General features: G+C 36.9%; 1 long non-coding RNA gene across 1 annotated transcript in view; it reads left to right on the top strand.

The window, feature by feature from the left end:
- Positions 1-19,121, top strand: part of LOC145523589 (uncharacterized) — a 116,903-nt gene that overhangs the window by 13,636 nt on the left and 84,146 nt on the right. The window contains exon 4 of the long non-coding RNA XR_014066734.1: positions 8,197-8,301. This is a non-coding gene — a long non-coding RNA (uncharacterized LOC145523589). The remainder of the gene's footprint in view (positions 1-8,196; positions 8,302-19,121) is intronic.

Raw genomic sequence — 19,121 nt, 5'->3', positions numbered from 1 at the left:
TCCTATGAGGATTCTAAATATTTAGAATAATTTTACTTGGCATCTAGAATTTTGTTGGAGAAGGCATTAAAAAATACTACTTACTACTTGGCACTTCTTATGGGTAAAAAAAAAAAATCAAAGCACAAACAAGTGGGTAAAGTACAGAATGGTATTTTATCTTTTGAATTCTGGTCATAACTCTAACAGTAATTTCTGTGCAGTGATAAATTCCCTTTAAATCTTTTTCATCTACAAGGAAGTTTTTGTGTTGACCTTATATATATTGGTATATGTCTTTACAACAAGCACTTGAAATAAGTTGCATTCCTCTGCATCCCCAATAGATTGATCCTTGGACCCTTAAAGATGTTATAATCAGCAGATGCTCAAGTTCCTTATAGAAAATGGCACAGTGTCTCTGTATAACCCATGCACATCCTCCTACATAATTTTATCATCTCTAGACTACTTATACTACATAATTCAATGTAAATGCTATGTAAATAATTGTAAATATAATGTAAATGCTATGTAAATAGTTGCTGAGCATGCAGCAAATTCAAGTTTTGCTTTTTTTGAAATTTCTGGATTTTTTTTTCCTGAATATTATTGATCTATATTTGGTTGAACTGAAGGATGTGGAAACAGTGGACACCAAGGACCAACTGTATAAACATATAAGTTAGTGAGAATATATTTATCTTGTGCTTTTATAACCAACCATTTTGCATGGCAGGGAATATCATTTCCATTTAATACACAAGTGTGGCAGACAGCCTTTAGGCTTGCCTCTGATGAATCATGATTCTCTCTTGATTATTTGAGTGTGGGCTGGACCTAGTGACTCATTTCTAAACAATAGAATATGGCAAAAGTGATGGGATATCACTTTCAAGATTAGGTTACAAAGAAGAGGTAGCTGCCATTTTCCTTTCCTTTCTTCCTGTCTCATAGGTTGTCTCTGAAGGAAAGCAGCTGCTGTGTTGTGAGGCACCCTGTGGCAAGGGTCATGTGATAAGGAGCTAACATCTCCAGTCAATGGCCAATGAGGACCTAAGGTCTGCCCATGGCCGTATAGGTGATTTGAAAGTACCCTAAGCAAAACCTTGATTTAACTAAACCTACACTTTGACTGGGCTTCCCAGGTGGTGCTAGTAGTAAAGAACCTGCCTGCCAGTGCAGGAGATGTAAGAAACACGGGTTTGATCCCTGGGTCATAAAGATCCCCTGGAGGAGGGCATGGCAACCCACTCCAGTATTCTCGCCTGGAGAATCCCATGGATGGAGGACCCTGGCAGGCTACAGTCCATGGGGTTGCAAAGAGTTGGACACAACTGAAGCAACTTAGCATGCACACAGGCACACTTTGATTATAGCCTTAAGAGATAACCTGAGCCAGACCAACAAAGCTGCATTTGAATTCCTGACCCAGAGAAAAATAGATAATGAATATTCATTTTGTAAGCTGCTATATTTTGGGGGTAAATTATTGTCTTAGTCTGTTCAGGCTGCAATAACTTAGTACCACAAATTGGGTAGATTATAAACAACAAAACTTTATTTTTCAGTTTTGGAGGCCAGTAGGCTCCAAGATCTAGGTGCCAGAAGATCTGGTATATGATGAGAATCATTTCCTGGTCAATAAGGCATCTTCTTATTGTGTCCTCACATGGTGAAAGGGACAAGAGAGCTCTCTGGGGTCTCCATCATTAGGGCACTAATCCCACTCATGAGGGCTCAGCCCTTACAACCCAATCACTTCCCAAAGACCTCGCTTCCTCATATTGTCACCTTTGGGCTTTAGGACTTCAACATATGAGTTTGGAAAGACACAAACAATTTAGGATATAGCACTTGTTATACAGCAATAGATAACTAATAATGCATGAGCGCTGAAGAATTGATGCTTTTGAACTGTGGTGTTGCAGAAGACTCTTGAGAGTCCCTTGGACTGCAAGGAGATCCAGCCAGTCCATCCTAAAGGAAATCGGTCCTGAATGTTCATTGGAAGTACTGATGCTGAAGCTGAAACTCCAATACTTTGGCCACCTGATGCGAAGATCCAACTCATTTGAAAAGACTCTGATGCTGGGAAAGATTGAGGGCAGGAGGAGAAGGGAACAATAGAGGATGAGATGGTTGGATGGCATCACCGACTTGATGGACATGAGTTTGAGTAAACTCTGGGAGTTGGTGATGGACAGGGAAGCCTGGCCTGCTGCAGTCCATGGGGTCGCAAAGAGTTGGACACGACGGAGCGACTGAACTGAACTGAATTCGTGAAGAAACTGAGTCCCCAAAAGGTCATCTGATTTGAACAGGGAATCATGTATAGAATTGAAAATTTAAAGGTTTTCAGACCACTTGGTCAGAAAAGAAGTGCTCTCTGAGAAGATATTGAAGATACCTAAATGAAGTGAGGCATGTGGACCTTTGGGGAATAAGCGTGTAGGCAGAGAGATTGGCAAGGGCAAATGTTCTGTCATGAGAACACTGGATCAGCATCAAGACCAACGCAGAGGGACTTCCCTGGTGGTTCAGGGGTTAAGATGTCACCTTCCAACGTAGGGGGTGTGGGTTCAATCCCTGGTTGGGGAGCTAAGATCCCACACACCTCACAGCCAAAAAACCAAAACAGAAGCAATATAGTAACAAATTCAATGAAGACTTAAAAAATGGCTCACATAAAAATTTTTTAAAAAATGTAGATAGAAGAGCGAACTAGAGAAAGATGTAAGGGTGAAGTCAAAGAGATAGAGGCCAGATTATGCAGAGCTTCCTGGCCATGGTAAGGACTTTGAATTTTGTTCTAAATCTAACTGGGAAGACATTAGGGTATTTCAAACAGAGAAGTGATATGATTTGATGCACTTCTTAATATTTGCGGAGAATGGAAAGAGAAACAACAGGATGAGTAAAGGCTCAGTAAAAAGATTTATAGAAGTGTGTAGCTTGCCTAGATGAGTGGTAATGATGGCCTGAACTAGAGGTAGGAATGAAATGGTAGTAAATGGTAGAATGAGTGCATGGAAATTGAAGTCATTTTCATTTCTGGTTGCTTCTATTGACATTTTGTCAAAGAACATGCACTTTAGGAAGGGAGGTTTAATTATGACCAGAGTGCCATCTAGGTTTTTGATTACTGGAACTTAACGGTTTTGAAAGTATGGCTGTGCTCTGCTTTAACCAAATTCAATGAGCAGTCTTGACTGAGGGCACTCAGGCATGAGAGAAGCCTTCGAGTCAAGGTATGGCTAAAGGCATAATCCAAGTGAGGCTTCTCTTTAGATTTTGAGCAGATGACCACAATTGTTGAAAAGAGTCAAACATTTCTTTACTTTTGCCTTACACAAACTGAAGTTGGTTTTGTTTTCCTCTCATTGTCCTTTTGACCAGCCTTCTTGGGAGATCTCAGAGAACTCTCCGAACATTTCACTTTTTAAAACTGCTCTTTTTCTAAGATCTCTCTCTCTCTCTCTCTCTCACACACACACACACACACACAGGGAGTGATAACACAAATTATATTTGGTTTTGTTGTGTATGAGAACATACATTCTTAAATAATATGGACGGACTGTCTAAGTTTGGATGTTGGTTGAGATTCCCAGGGAGCTGAACACTGGCACTTTTATTTTGAAATGTCCTATTGCTGCCTAATCAGCGTTAACCTCCCATTTTCTCTTCAAAGGTGAACTGGAGTCTTTCATTCTTTACATCTATCCCTCTAGGGGGCCTAGAGTTGAACATAGCTCAGGAGAGCTTTTTGTGTACTTGATTTCTTCACAAGCTTTGTTTTGGAGGAAAAAAAAAGTAAATGCTTATCTGGTAATTTTGAGTCTTTTCGTCTTAAAGCAAGAAATTGTATGATAAAATTTCAGTAAGCAACACTGATAAATATTTCCCTTTTGTTAAGTGTAACTGACTTTTTTTCAGATTTCAGAAATAAGGTCTAATATGTATTCAGTATAAACGATATGAAACATTCATTTGTCTATGGGGTATGATTCAGATTTAAAGTAAAACATTTAAAACCCACAGATCAAATTCCTCGATAATAAGTTCATGTAACTATGAATTTTAAAATAAATATATTTTTGAGAATGAAATGAATGATATTTGAGAAGTTACTGATTATTTATACAAGGCATTGTTTATATTAAATGTTTTATGCTATAGTAAGCAAAATAAGTCAAAGACAAATACTATATGATAGATCTTCCTTGGTGGCTCAAACGGTAAAGAATCTGCCTGCAGTGCAGGAGACCTGGGTTCAATCCCTGGGTCAGGAATATCCCCTGGAGAAGGAATTGGCAACCCATTCCAGTACTCTTGCCTGGAGAATTCCATGGACAGAGAAGCCTGGCAGGCTACAGTTCATGGGATCAAAAAGAGTCGGATATGACTGAGTGACTAACTTTCAGTTTTCACTGTCTGATGTCACTTATATGTGAATCCCCAAAAATTCACACACACAAAACCACTAGTGAATATAACAGAATTGCAGCAGACTAATTGATAAAGAAATAGGCCAGTGGTTACCAGAGGGTGAGGAAGGTGCAATATAAGGGTGAGGAAATGGGAGATCCAAACTGTTGGGTGTAAGATAGGCTACAAGGATGTATTATGTAACACAGGGAATACAACTGATATTTTGTAATAACTGTAAATGGAAATTAACCTCTAAAAATTACATTAGGTACTTCCTTGGTGGTCCAGTGGTTAAGAATACACCTTGCAATGTAGAGGATGTGGGTTCAATCCCTGATCAGGGAACTCAGAGCGTACATGCCACGGGGAAGCTAAGCCGATGTGCCACAACTACTGAAGCCCGCGTGCCACAACTAGACAGTCTGTGCACCATAACGAAAGATCCTGCATGACAAAACGAAATCCCATGTGCTGCACTAAGACCCAAAGCAGCCAAATAAATAAACACTAAGAAAATAAAAATTATATTAAAATGCAGTTGGTAGCTCTGCTGTTAAAGACTCCTTCTGCAATGCAGAAGACCCCGGGTTGGTTCCTGGGTCAGGAAGATCCCCTGGAGAAGGGGTAGGCTACTGACTCCAGTATTCCTGGGCTTCTCTTGTGGCTCAGAGGGTAAAGAATCCGCCTGCAATGTGGGAGACCTGGGTTCGATCCCTGAGTTGGGAGGATCCTCTGGAGGAGGGCATGGCAACCCACTCTAGTCTTCTTGCCTGGAGAATCCCCATCGACAGAGGAGCCTGGCAGGCTACAGTCCATGGAGTCACAAAGAGTGGGACATGCCTGGGTGACTAAGCACAGGATCTCTCACCCTATTCACCATTCCTTGATTGTCCACTATATTTAACCCACCCTAAGTGACGAATGGTCCTGCAAGCAGTTGGCTGAATCTACGGAGCAGGTGTTTAACACACAAAAAAACGTTATTTTCCTTCTCTCAGATTTGAGAAACATTATATTATGATGAAAACTGGAACAATCCCAGCCTCAAAAGTGTCCTCTAGAATTCCAAAATGTCACAAATTTCCACTTTAGAGTGGAGGTATCATAATTTATAAACTTTTAGGGAATAAAAAAGGACTAACCACTAGGTTGGATGTTAATAAGATGATGTATATTATTTGTGTTTTTCCTCGTTATATAAAAGCAAAGTTTTTTCACTACATTAGCATAGTTAATCTATTATTTTCAAACTAGTGCCTAAACTTCTGGAACACAAAATTAATGGGTTCTTGGAAACCTTTGAATTACCCAAAGTCAATGGTGGTTCTTCCCATCTGTCATCTTAATGTGTAGTATGTCACCCAGATGCATTAAAACACAAAGATACACACTAAACTTCTTTGCATTCTCACTGGCACTAAGCCAATGGGAAGAGTAGTCAGAAATGAATTCTTTACAAGAAAACTCCAAAGCTGGAAGCCCTGATTTAAAATAAACTTGGATGTCACTCAGCTTTGCCAACCAACTCTTTCAGACTGCAAATGACACATTTATTTATAGAGCTATTTAGATAATAATGTAAGAAGGTTTAATTACTTGTTTTCTAAAGTAGCACCCAATGTCAGCTCCATGAGTTTTATGACTGCTTATAAAAATGATCTGTATGCATCTGTTTTTGGTTGAGATTATTAAAATCAGAAATGATAAAAAATATGTTAATATTCAGCATACACTTGGCTTTGGTCATATTCTGAGAGAAGATTATTTTTTGATCCAGAATTATGGCATTCAAAGTTATTGAGAATGAATTAATTTCTGGCTCCCATATCTCTTTCCATGATAAAAGAGTGATGGAAAAATTGGGTAAGTAATTTTAGCATTTTATGTTGTCTCATGCTGGAAATGAACCTAGTTTAGCCTGGGGAGAATCCAAATCACAGCTGAAAGGAAACCAGGTTTGTAGTTGAAAAGCAGTACTACAAACGGCAAGTCTAAAGAATGAGGCAAGCTCAAGAATAGAGGGTTGGGGTGGCAAGAAGTGAAGTCAGAAAGCTGGAGAAAAAGAAAGTTAGAATGTAGCTTAAGGAATTAGTCCAGTACAGAGGTTTATGACTCCCTGGTGGCTCAGACAGTAAAGTTTCTGCCTACAAGGTGGGAGACCCAGGTTTGATCCCTGTGTTGGGAAGATTCCCTGGAGAAGGAAATGGCAACCCACTCCAGTACTCTTGTCTGGAAAATCCCATGGATGGAGGAGCCTGGTGGGCTACAGTCCATGGGGCCGCACAGAGTTGGACACGACTGAGTGACTTCATACTAAGGAATTAGTCCCCTACAGAGGTTTATGATTAAGGTCAACCATTTTCCGACAGTGCCAGCATTATTCTGCAGCAATGGTGCACAGCAAAGTAAGAATGAGGATTCAGGGGAACTGTAAAAGCAAGACACAAACCTCCACTATCTCCACTCCTTACCCATAATTGTTGTAGCCCCTTCACTATTTATTTTATGTTATTTTTGTATAGTATAGCTAAAAATTTGAGTGTCAGGCTTGCTAAAACACCAGGTATCCCTGACTCTGTCGTAGTCAATGGCTACCTTTATGTATAGTTAGAATAACATCCCCTTTTACTCTCCACAGTTTCTCAGTTTGGATGACAAAGTTTATGGTCATTCTAGTGAAGGACAAACAGGAGGGCTTTAATGCTTTTTGGATTACATGATTACTATTTTACTTACAAAGTCTGTTGAAACCCATGTAGGAAAAGATGGATGACAAAGTTTATGGTCATTCTAGTGAAGGACAAACAGGAGGGCTTTAATGCTTTTTGGATTACATGATTACTATTTTACTTACAAAGTCTGTTGAAACCCATGTAGGAAAAGATTTGTTTGTTTGATCATTCTAGAAAGGGATGAGATATATTCCTGGAGAAGTTTTTTTTAAAATAGATAAATTTGGTTCTTAAGTGTTCAGAACATCAGAGATCCAAAGACTATGAGGATAAGTTTAAGAAAATTGATATGAAGTTAAATTACTTACCTCCACTTCATTGGACTGTTTTCCCCTGAAGTTCAAATATTTTCTTTCGTTTGGAACATAGTCTTCTATTTCTCCGTTTTGCTTGACTCTGTGTTGGTGTCCACACATTAGATAGACAGCCCCCTCTCCCTGTCTTGAAGAAGGGGCCCCATGTTGGAGATGAGCCGCATCCTTCAACCTTGTTCTGGTTCTCTCAAACTTTTGCAATCGTTCAAGCCGATTTTTAGTAGCTCCCTGTAGTTGAGGGTTTTCCTAGAACCATCCTGTGTCCCAAAGGGAAGGATCTCTGGCAGGAGGGAGACTCAGGCAGATTGCAGCCTGACCCTCAGGCAGCAGTTTTGAAAATATGCAAATGTATACAGTCCTGTGGTACCCCAACCTTAAGCCCCACAGGCCACCAGAGTCAGATCTAGAGGTGTCTTCCGAGTGTCAGCTGCAGAAACCAGGGCAGAAGATGTACTTAAAAACTCCCCTCTGGGAGATACTGGTGATCAGGAACACGCAGAGGGAGAGTATGGAGATGGGACGCATCGGCCAGGTTGAGGCCAGGCGGAGGCTACAGACCTGAGCTGCCAGGAAGGAGAGAGAAAACAATGGTGCCCGAGGAAAACTCGGCAAGATGCCGCCTGCCAGCAGGAGCTGGGGAGAGGGAGAGTGTATAGATGACACGTGCAAGGGAAAGGGTGGGGAAGGGGGGACAAAGGAAAAAAGAAAAGAGTTTAGTTTTTTTTTTTCTTTTAAAGATGGTGCCCGGGGCTAGAACGAGGCTCAGGGGACTGTGCCACCAGCCATCAGGTCCCAGATATGAGCTGAATTAGATACCTGCCCCTCCTGGCAACAGCTTCAAGGTAAGCAAATGAGTTTCATTCACAGAAAACTTGGGACTTCGTCCGCTGCCTTTGAGCTGAGCCGGGAGGCAGCTGAGTCAGAGAGCTGGAGCCCTTTAGACGGTTAAAACGGTCTAAACCTTGTGGGTCTTGTGGACTGAATCCAGGAAGTTTTCAAAGATCGATGCTTCGAGGGCTTGTCTGTCAGGGGCAGGCCTTAAAACTTGGGGTTCCCCATGTAAGCTGTACTTCAAACCCTGCACTCCTCAGGGGAAAGCTCTGGGGGTTGAGTTTCCTTCTTGTTGGGCATCGCTCTGCCCTAGGTGGGGTTTATGGGGTGATGTGTCCCAGTCTCCCCGACCAACTTCTGCATGGGACTTAGTTCGCTCATTCAGCTGATGCAAAGCAGCCCTTCGGTTATTAGGTTTATTTCAGAGGGAGTTGTTTCATATTTAGTTGCGGATTCCGTGTGCTGTGGAAGGAGGTGAAACCATAACCCTCCTATGTCTTGTCTTGACCTAGAACTCTTTGATATAAAGAGATGCTGACAAGCCTGGTAATTTTTAAAGGTTTAATGGAATCTTAGGGTCACATAAAATGTAGCGCAGGTGATAAATGAATCCTTAATTGAGATGAATAAGGAATGGTAAAGTTAATATTAGAGTGGGGCCCTTTATTTTATGTAAGATATTTTTTATTCAAGGGCTATTAATGCCAAAAATGGTTAGAATTGGATCTTGAAAAAGGAGATTTCTTTAGGCTTAAAGGTAAATAGGCAAATAAAATATTCATGGGGATTTGCATTTGAAAATTGAAATAAATTTATCACTTCTCATTTTATTATTCAGTGTGGTGTCGTGTTCTAGGGGATGTTAAGACCTTTCTCATGAGCATCTGTAAACTTATTCAACTGAATGGGGCCTTTGTGTGGAGACCCTGGCAGCAGAGGCATGTGGGAGTCACTTGATTACTTGGATGTTTAGAAATTCCATTAATGTGGTTTATTGTGATCATTTCTGTAATTAGAAGTTGAAAACTGATTAGTAAAGTGAAGGAAAGTGAAAGTGAAGCTGCTCAGTTGTGTCTGACTCTTTGTGACTCCATGGACTATAGCCTACTACACTCCTCCGTCCTTGGGGTTTTCCAGGCAAGAGTACTGGAGTGGGTTGCCATTTCCTTCTCCAGAGGATCTTCCCGACCCAGGGATTGAACCTGGGTCTCCCTGCATTGTAGGCAGTTGCTTTACCATCTGAGCCACCAGGAAAGTCCTAAGTGAAACTAATTTGGAAGGAATTTATTAAAAGTTTGTGCATGAGTAAGTGTTAAACATGTAAGTTCCACAAATGATGTTTTCATGAAAAATATGTGAGATGATTTTTTCCAAAAAAAGACTTAAGACTCTTGTCCTTGGTTCTCTCCAGTTCCTCCTCAATATCAAGATAGAGTGGTTCAGATACCCTCTTCCACTTTCTCACTTCCCATTTCCTATTCAACCCACTAGAATCTGGCTTTGTGCCTGTTACTTTACAGATACTTAGAAACGGCTCTCAGAGTCATTATGATCTGCAGTCATATACTGGACTTCTCGATTACATTTGACCTAGGGATCATTTTCTCCTTGAAATTCTATGCTTCCTGTATGTCCTAACACCATCCTCTCCTAGTTCTCTATGACCAGTTCTAGTATAAATATGTGCTGCATTTTACAATGGAAGTAGGAGCAAGCAACAGATAATTCTGGCTTGTTCTTTTCTCCCCTCTTATTTGTTAATTTTAGTAGTTGGGTCAAGACATCTCAGGATCACAAATAAGAAAGCACTTCCTAACCAAAGTGAATATCTAAATGCTTTGAGGACCTTATTTGTTATTTCATTCACTTTATGTAGTAGTTATACATAATATAATATTTCTAATATAATATTTCACTTGATAAAAGATTGCTACCAACCTTGAAAGAGTTGCCGTTGACTCCCTGTCTTTACTTGAGTTTCAGCTCCTGTCTTATCTTGGTCACTGTATTTTGACTTTCCTCCTATGGGGGTGTTGATACAACAAAAATGGAAAAGTCAGGCATGTTCTTTTGTGTGGATGCCATACCCAATCCACCATTGTCTCCTGTTATGCTAGCGGTGATGGTTTTATCTTGTTGCCTTTCATACCGATGTTCTGCTTAAAGAGTAGTTTTTTCACTCAAAGGGGAATATTCCTCCTTAAAATGTAACACCCCGATTCAGTCAACACTAGTGAATTGGTTTCTGTGTGAGGCTAGCTCTTTTACGCCCCAAATGGTAACCTTCCCTTGGATGATTACAATGTCTTAGATGATACCTGTGTCTTGTGGGTGTTTAGTGAACTCCTATGCTCTTTTCAAGAACTCTGGGGATTATTTATCCAGTGGGGGATAAATATGAGGGAGATGATTCTGTATCCCTTTTTAAGTGTCATCTTGAGTGAGATGTTTGTCCACTATTTATCACCGGCTTTAAGGGAACATCCTGCTATCCAGGAGTTAGAACAGTCTTTGCAAATGAAAATCTTCAGGACAGAGACTGGACATAATCAGATATTCCTTCCATGATGGCTCCTGAACAAAAATTTATGTATGAAATTTTTATTGTCTTTATTTATAGACAAGGAACTTCACTGAGAGATTATGATCTTCCTAAGGTTATTTACCTGATACTTGCATACCTGAGACCCAGCTCAGGAAATGTGAATTCAACTTCGGCCTACATTTCCTCCAAATTGTGTAATTTTATTGTAGTAATAAATTTTTGAAGTTATGTCTAAATCTTAAAAGAATTACCTCCAATTTTAAACATTTCTGACATTTTAATATTCTGTAATTGGACTTAGTTCAATATAAGCAAATCTATAAACTAGAAACTCTGTATTTCAAATCTGTTAAAATGAAAAATGAAGTAAAATCAGCTCAATTACTTTACCTGGAGGTCTCTAGCTAAGGAAGCATAAGCCCATATAATAAATCCCTCCAGGAGTTTGGGAATTTAGTTCAACACGCATGGTTAAATTATTATATTATTTCCTGGATGTGTCTTTGATTTTTTAAGTATTAAATTAAACCGCTAATAAATTACATTAAATCTGGGGAGGCAATTAGAAGAAAATAAATATAGATTAATAGAAGTTTTATGATGAATAAATGAGGAAAAGGAGTTAGACTTGAAGACAACAGAAAAGACTAATACCAAGTATCTATGAATAAATAAAGGTAGATCCTAGGGAGAACATGGGGTCAATTTTATGAGTACTCATCTTAAAATAAGGTATTAATCAACTTAAAATTCTTGACAGAAAAATAATTTATTCAAGTTTTGATACGAAAGCCTCATCGTTTTAAGAATGGTTGAGTGACAGAATAAGCTTTTAGAGAAGAGGAGGGAATCTTATAATGTAAAATCCTTGAAATCAGGCTGATGGATGGGTTAATACTGATGACATCAATCCTATAATGCAGGAGAGTGGCTTAATTGACTTGCTGGGGAACATTACTAATTCAAATTATGTTCATCTGCTTGGAAATAATACTTTGGGAGAGTCTGGGCATCTGGAAATATAGTTTTGCTTTTTCAAATTATTCAAAATAAAAGATATTGCCAGAAACTCAAGTCACTCAGTCAATGGATGGAAAAATCTTCATTCTGCTTTTGAAAAAAATTCTCACACTATATGTACTTCAATTTAATTTTCAGTAAGTTGTAGAGACTTCTGCAATATCATTTTAATTTTTGTGTCTTATGCATAACAGCTAAAGGATGGTTTTCCTAATTGCTATTTTTTTTTTTTTTTGCCACAGTTCCCTAGTTCTTAAATGAGATACCTATTTTAAAGAAACATCAGAAACATGTTTGCAAAGTAGAGCTATACCTTTCTTGATGCAAAAGACAAATTCTTGAAAGAATGTATGTAAACTCAGTTCTGGCTTAAAATTGCTTCTTGGCTGACATATTCTTGCATTTCCATCAAAATATGAAATCAAAGAAGTTAAAAGAAAATAAAGTTTTGTAGATTTGACTTTGGTCATGTAGTTAAAGAATACACAAACAAACCAATAGTCTAAAACTTACAAGAGTGCTGTAAAAGTATTAAAAAGAACACTCATATATCCTTTTTTAAAAAATTAGTTGTGTGTTTCACTTTATTATATACTGTCAGCTTTACAAATGGTTGTACCATTTTACATCCACACTAGCAATATGTGTGTTTTATTTGTGCCACATTTTTACTGGCATTAGGTATTGTCAGCCTTTTAAATTGTAGCTTATTGTGGTTTTAATTTGCATTTTGCTAATAAGTAAGCTTTAGGCAACTTTCCATTGCTTATTGTCCACTTGATTATCTTCTAAAGTCACTGCTTAAATCTTTGTTCCATTAAAAATATTTTAGTTTTTTATTAATATATTTTTAGAAGTTCTTTATATAATGTAAATAAGTTCTTTGACAGATACCTATATTGTTAATATTTTCTCCTTGTCTTTGGTTTGCCTTTTACACTTTCTCTTTTTTTTAGTTTTTATTTTATATTGTAGTATAGTTGATTAACAATTTTGTGTTAGTTTCAAGTGTACAGCAAAGTGCTTCAGTTATATTTGTACATGTATCTATTCTTTTTCAAATTATTTTCCCACTTATTACAGAATATTGAGCAGAGTTCCTTTTGCTATACAATAGGTCCTTGTTGGTTATCTGCTTTAAATATAGCTGTGTGTACATGTCAATCCCCAACTCCCTTTGTCCAGAGACCCAATTCAGCTTTCTTCAACTGTTTCAGTTATATCCTTTTTAGCCAGAGAATCCAGTCTAGGATTTTGTGTTCCACCTGATTATGCCTTTTTAGTCTCTTTTCTTGAAAAACAACTGTTCCCCTTGTTTTCATGATCTTGACATAAATTTTAAGATTATAAATCAGTGATAAAGATTATAAATGATAAAGATTATAAATCTTTATCATCCTTCACTTTGGGCTTGTCTAATGTTTCCTCATGGTTGGACACAGATTACATATTTTCGTTGGTGTGTCACAGAAGTGATGCTGCTTTCTTTCCATTGCATCTTTATAGGTAGCATACAATGTTGGTTGTCACTCCTGGTGGTTATATTTTTATCACTTGATTAAGGTGATTTATCTTCCAGGTTTTTCTGCTGTGAAGATGCTTCTTTTCCACCATGCAATTATGAAGATTTTGCGTGGAGAAGATATTTTGAAATACATGAGAGTCCTGTTTCTCATCCTCTTTTCACCCACCAGTTTTAACATGCATAGCTATTTTATGCATGAGTTAATTATTGCTGTGATAGTGATTACAAATGGCAATTTTCTGGTTTCATCATTATTTCTATATTATTAGTTGGCATTCTACTGTAAGGTAGGGATTTTTCTTCCTTTTTATTTATTCATCTATTGATTGATCTTCATGTGGACATACAGATTTCTGTTTTTCTTTATGTGTTATGTTTTACATAATTCTAAAATAAAATCAAAATTTTAAATAACTAAAAATGGAAAACAAAAAGAAGCACATTAATCTAGATTTGTACCCAGTGGTAGGTAACATAAACATAAGGGCTGTTTCAAGTGACTTTAAAATGGAGTAATGTGACTATTCAGTCCTTGTATGATATCTTGAGGTCTAAAAGAACATCTCCCCCCAGTATTTTAATAGCTGTGTTGTGGATGGCAGTATTGGTGGTTGTGATGGCTATTGTGTATGTAATATGGAATAAAGCCAACAAGTCATTGTTTCCAGCTCTGTCCTCTGAACGGACTGAGGGCAACAGCAGTGAGCATTCCAAATATCATTTCCTGTTAAAATAAATCAGGGCTCCTTGGAGAATTAGTAATTCTAAGACTGAGGCAAGACATATCCATTATGAATTTTGAACAACTTGTCACGTCAGAAGGCAAGAATAACTACTAGGGTCATATCCAAAGGACTCAGAAGCCCTTAGGACACCAGCTCCTGGAAAATAGCAAAGCAGGCAGTAGAAATATAGAGGTGGAGAGGTGAAGCAAAAGGACACACGATACTCTGGGAAGTTTAGTTCCAATGTTAATTATTCTCCAGAGGAGTAGAACCAGAAGAATTTCCATATGTGAGAAACTGTGTACTTCATTGTGTTTGAACACTGGTGATTAGATAGTGAAATTAAAAAGATACACTAACAAATTTCATTAGAGCATACCAAATGAATTGCATGTTTTACACACTGGAAACTGGGTTAGGTACTGTCCTAATATTGATGGGGCTTCCCAGGTGGCTCAGTGATAAAGAATCTGCCTGCCAGTGTAGGAGACACAGAAGACACGAGTTGGATCCCTGGGTTGGGAAGATCCCCTGGAGGAGGAAATGGCAACCCATTCCACTATTCTTGCCTGGAGAATCCCATGGACCAAGGAACCTGTAGGCTGCAAGCTGTGGGTTTGCAAAAGACTCAGACACAACTGAACCACTAAACAACAACACAACTGTCCTATTATATCCTATTTTCCATATCATTGTAAGTCTGAGAGGAGAATAAACAAGCAAATTGAAAAAAAAAAAGAGAGAGAAGAAACTCATATGCTTGTCTCTGAACAAATATCAGATCTAGAAACCTAGTCCTCATCCCTAGATGATTAAATAGAAATATCCAATGTTCTTTAGCAGCCATATTATAAAAGGAAAAAAAAAAGTGACATTAATTTTAATAATATATCTTACTTAACTAATATTTTCAAATACCATTTCAACATGTAATCAATGTAATAATTATTAATGAGATATTTATATGTGTATTTTCTAGTATTAGCTCATCCATATCTGGTATATATTTCACATTTATAACACATCTCAGTTCAAACCAGCCACATTTCAGGTGTTGAGTAGTTCTTTATGGCTGTGGCTTCTGTATTACACAGCACAGATCTAGATGAAACTTCAGTCAAAATGGGTTCTTAATAATGGTGATGAACTGAGACCAAAATTGGTCTGAATTGAACATGAAACATGAAAAATAAGCTGTGATTGGTTGAAATCATTAAGATTCTGATGTTCTTTGTAGCATAGCATAGTCTTGTTGGTCCTAATTGCTACACTGTGCTTAGGCGCTCAGTTGTGTCCAACTCTTTGTGACCCTAGGGACTGTAGCCCGCCAGGCTCCTCTATCCATGGGGATTCTCCAGGCAAGAATGCTGGAGTGGGTTGCTATGCCCTCCTCCAGGGGATCTTCCCAACCCAGGGATTTAACTCAGGTCTTCCACATTGCAGGCGGATTCTTTACTGTCTGAACCACCAGAGAAGCCCATTTGTCCTAATTAATACAACATACATGTATAAAAAGTGTTTTAATAACACTGAAATATGTATTTCTATATATTTCAAATTTTATATCATAAGCATTGAATAGGTGAAGAAACAGTCAATAAAGACTTTAAATACAAAATCTTGTTTTTCAGGGGGATTGTTTTTATTATGTGAGGAATTATCTTCAGATTAGGGTAAGGGGGATAAAAATTATAATCAATTAAAAAAAACTTTTGTGTTTGGAAATTTCCTTCCTTAAAATGAATCTTGCTATATGATAGCAGTTACTATTACAGTCCATGAAACATTAACAAGTGTGAAATGTGCTAAGGAAATTAAGTAAAATCAGTGGGGAAAAAGTACTTTTATTCTTTCATAAGAAATGATGACAATAAAACCCCAACCTTACCCTCCAATGTGAAAGGGAAAGCTCCTTTAGCATTATTGTTTGCCACGTGTACAACTTGCTTAACAAAAATTCATAGGACTAAATTAATGAGAATCACCTTTATATTCCAGTATTTTACCTAGCAATCATATAATTTTGACTCTGTTGTTACTTGTGAGAAAATGCAAAAGGAGATTAAGAACTACTTGTCTTGCTCTCAAAAAGATAAGAAGTAATACATATCTTATCTATCACGTGTGTACACATATAATATATAGATATCTATCATGTTTATAATATATATGTATAATATATATGTATACATAGGTACACTTTAGCTTTAGTTACTCAAAAGCTAAACTGATAGTTATTAACAAATTTACAAGTCATTGATCATGAATGTGAATCTTAGTACTTATATTTTTCTTGTTAATGTCAACAGTTATATACATAATGTGTACATCATATGCATATGTTTTTTACGTGAAATATATATATATATCAGGAAAAAATGAAAAAGAGAACAACTGTGATATAAAGAAAAAAAAACAGGGTAAGAGACAAAGTTATGGACAAGATGAATGGACAAAAATGCATGTCATATAGTCCTATACAACAACAAGTATGAAGAAAATTTGTTTCTGAATTACCTCCTAATGATGAGAGTAAAGAAAGAAACAAAATTGATAACATGTTTCAGAATGTTAATAAAATAGGACCAATGCTTTATTCTGGATAATACTGAAAAACATTTTTCCTATGAATTCTCATAAATGAAATGTGCTATAGTGTAGAACATTAAGAGCTCTAAAAAATAAATATGTTAGCAAATATCAAGTATTAGTTTCTTGTTTGCATTGTGAAAACTGACTGCAAAATATAAAATTGCATTTTGGTAAAAAAAAAAAAAGGCTCTACAAAATACATTTTTGACATTAATGTAAGACAATGCTGATGTTAAAATTCATGTTCAAGTTTAGTGACTCATGGATTTGTCAGTACTTTTTGTTTAAATTTTGAGTGACTAAGCAGTGCATTTTCAAAACACTGAACATCTCACTGACAAATGAGAAACTGTGATTCAACAAGGGCAAATCTTCCTTGGATTCTATTAAAATGATTTTATTATCCAGTGTATCACTAGGAACTCATTACAACCTTGTCTCATCTATATGTCACTAGCCTAAGGCTATATCATAAACCCAACTCTGTGGATATAGACTCATATTTGTTCAAATTTTATACATATCCAAGACCCAGTGTGCTATATTGATAGACCCTTAATAAATATTTCATTGACTAATTGAATTGCTGATTGCCATTCACCCCCTTTACCTTCACCCCTGCCTCTGTTCTTTTTTCTCCTCATGTTCCAGAGTCAATTATTGGCTTATATTCTGAGCTCTTAGCTTTCCAGTCTGTATTGTTAAATATAGGTTTGCCTTTATTTTTCTGTTCCTCCTCCATGCCTCTAGTTCTGTTTTCCTCTAGATGGTAAGTTTCTCCTAAACATGGTCTGCCTTAACACATGCCTTTAAAACTATAGTTGATAAACCATAATTTGACAATGGATTTGGTGTTAATTGTGATGTAGTTTCTCACTGAAGTAATATAGTACTTGTGTTTTTAAAGGTATTTGATGGGAAAATTCCATTATATTGAAATAAATAATGGGAATAATCATTTGTCAGTAGAGCTAATCTCTGGAGTGGGGAAGCTACAAAAGCATTACAATTTACCTGATGTCTGTAGGCCTGGTCATTTTACCTAAAACTTTGTTCATGTGTGGTATTTCGAAAACTGCTTTAAAACAAGTTTCTGGTGTTATTTTACTTGCTAATTCACTTGGGTATTGGGGAGGGAGGTGGAAATTGACTCAGAATGTTGGAACTTATTTTTGTTGGTGATTAAATGATTATATATTTATTTCATCTTAATTGTTTCTCCTAAAAGACAAAAACTATTGCTCAATGCAATCAGCATATTTTCAGAACATATTAAAGCCACTTGTGGAATAAGTTTAGCATCCCTATTTGAACTATTTAAAAGGCAGATTGTCTTTAACATAAGTGGGTTTTGTCAGAACCCTATGATACAGGGTTTATGCAGAACTGAGAATAACTACTAAATGTTTAAAAGAATAAATAATTTTTTTAAATAAAAAAACAGAAGTTGCAAAATTATATCATTTTTCTTAGGCATTGCAAGTTTGCTGTTAGATTAGATTTGATTATAAGAAATGCCAATTTATTAAATATTTATCCCTTTTATTTAATTTTAAATTCACCTACATCTGCAATTGTGGAAATCTAGTGTTTCAACATACCAAAACCTTGGGGGGAAATCAGAATGGAAAATTGTAATGAGATAAAATTATTTTTAATATGTTACATATGATGTTTTAAATACTAGTCTCAAGTACCAGAAGAGTTCTGAATTTTTTTCCATAGAATGTCTAATACTGTACAGCCTAAATAACTGTGGATTATAGTAAGCAGATGGCAGGCAATACTAATACTAATTAATATAGAAGTGAATGTTGAATACAATAATAATGTGAGCTAATTTTCCTAACTTTCAAAATATTTTTGTATAGATGTAGCTGTTGAAAATGTCTAGGGTGGATGGGTTTTTCCATGAGATTAACTAAACCTGGGTTTCTAGTGGATTTTTCATCTTGTCTTGCTGGGAGAAGAGCTCTGGGAGATGCTTATTCTTTTACAGGGACAACACAGTCACCTGAAGTCATGCTTTGGTGGACATACGAGTTTCACCATGATTATCGTTAACTATGTCAGAATAATCTCTCTTCCTCTTTCCACAAGTATCTATAGCCCCTCAGCACTAATTTCTCTTAAATTCACGAGACATTGTGGATATCTTCTAAGTTGCAAAGGAATGGAAGACTTTAAGTTTTATTTTTTTTATTGAATTGTAGTTGATTTACAATGTTATGTTTGTGTAGAGAAAAGTGATTTGAAGATATACATATATACATGTATATATACATATTCTTCTCTATTATGGCTTATTACAGGAGATTGAATATAGTCCCCTGTACTATACAGTAGTACCTTGTTGCCTGTCTACTCTAAACCTTGTAGTTTGTATCTGCTAGTCCCAAATTCTTAATTTATCCCCCCTACCTT

This window comes from Giraffa tippelskirchi, chromosome 10, assembly GCF_054371585.1.
Source record: "Giraffa tippelskirchi isolate mGirTip1 chromosome 10, T2T-mGirTip1v1.2.pri, whole genome shotgun sequence".
Lineage (NCBI taxonomy): Eukaryota > Metazoa > Chordata > Mammalia > Artiodactyla > Giraffidae > Giraffa > Giraffa tippelskirchi.
This window is presented reverse-complemented; position numbering and strand designations above follow the sequence as displayed.